This window comes from Mus pahari, chromosome 6 (assembly GCF_900095145.1).
Source record: "Mus pahari chromosome 6, PAHARI_EIJ_v1.1, whole genome shotgun sequence".
Taxonomy (NCBI): Eukaryota; Metazoa; Chordata; class Mammalia; order Rodentia; family Muridae; genus Mus; species Mus pahari.
The window spans coordinates 13,780,292-13,781,941 of record NC_034595.1 but is presented as its reverse complement, the minus strand read 5'-3'; the positions used below and the strand labels follow the sequence as shown (position 1 = coordinate 13,781,941).

Sequence of the window (1,650 nt, the reverse complement as noted above, 5' to 3'; positions counted from 1 at the left end):
GAGTGAGTTCCAGGACAGCCAGGGCTACACAGAGAAACCCTGTCTCGAAAAAACAAACAAACAAACAAACAAAAATGTAAAACGTTTGTTGGGTACAGAGGCACACTCTGTCACCCCGGAGGGTCAAGAGTTCAAGGTCAACCTCGGCTACACAGCAAGACCTTGCTCCAGCCCCTCCTCACCCCAAAAAAAAATCATTAATGAATTATTTTCTTAACTGAAGTAAAAAGGAGGCCGGGAACATAGCTCGGCAGTACTGTACTTGCCTGGCATGAGTGAAGCCCCAAGTTCAATTCCCAAGATAATTGGGGTGTGAGGGGCTGAGGACTGAAGAGGAAAAAGAGAGATGCAGTTTTATCTGAGCTACTAACAACACCCATAAAAGTTCATGAAACATCTTTAATTCTTTCCACAGTATGTGGTTTGTGGGAGAGGAAAAACAGAAAAAGAATGCTTTCCTGACTAAAGCACTTACGACAGACAGACAGACAGACAGACAGACAGACAGACAGACACACACACACACACACACACACACACACACACATACATCCTGGTCACATTCACTACCTCCCTCTTAGTCCCTCCTAACCCTACCAAGTCCTCCCCACCCACCCCACTATCCCTCTTTCCTGTCTTTTTGCTTTTTGTAAAGTACTTTTAAATTATAAAATACATGGTGATGGTAAGAATTTTCTCCTTAGTAATAGAGATGATTTCCATCAGCAATTTCCTATTAAGGAGCAAACTTGCTCTCCAGCAGATATATGGCAGTGTCTGAATATATTTGATTGTCACAAAGGGAGTTGGAGATAGTTAGAAGGAGCTACAAGTACCTAGTGACAGAGCCTAGGGGTGTCACTACACATCCTACAGAAAGTGTTAGTCATCCCAAAAGATCAGTATTGTCAGTCAAGAAACCCTGTGAGAAAAACAACAAAGCCTAGGGACAGGGCTCAGCCCTGCAGTGCTTACATGCCCAGCCCTAGGATCTATCCCCACCCTTCCGCCAAAGAGTAAGAATTAAAGTGTGCTTTTACAAGTAAATTATATAAAGAATAGGAACATTGCAGTCTTAAAAATTCATGCCAGAAACATATTTACCAATTTTGTAGCCCCATACAAGTTATCTGGTTTCCTCACCTATAAAATTCTAACTAACACAAGCCCTTTAGGATTGCTGTGAAAACTGTCCTCTGTCTGTCTGGTAGAAGGCATGGCAGACCGTCACCAGGCTTAGGTTCAGGCCCCTTCTGTCTTTAACTACATTTAGGCCAAATTACAATCAGGGTCTCACTACAGATTTAAGTGGATATAAGGCCATGCATATTGTGAAATGGACACATTAAGCAAAACTGGCATATGTCACAGAGGTATCATGGGGATTAAATGTTTTATTTAAACTACTTCAGCCACAACTTTTCCTCATTTTAAGAATAAAAAAGTACATAATCCTTTTAACTTTTAATATAGTTATTCTATCTCATAACTATAGTAAAAGTAACCAGAGGAGATGAAGCAAAGGCAGAGGGAGGGTCTCACTCCACAAAGGGCACTGTTCTAGGTTCTGGGAGGATCCCAGTTCATGAAAAGCACTGTTCTAGGTTCTGAGAGGATCCCAGCTCACACAGAGCACTGTTCTAGGTTCTG

At 41.9% G+C, this 1,650-nt stretch overlaps 1 protein-coding gene across 1 annotated transcript in view; it reads right to left on the bottom strand.

Annotated features, from left to right (window-relative positions):
- Snx30 (sorting nexin family member 30) overlaps positions 1-1,650 on the bottom strand; it is a 96,744-nt gene that overhangs the window by 43,164 nt on the left and 51,930 nt on the right. The gene's annotated exons all lie outside the window — the stretch shown is intronic.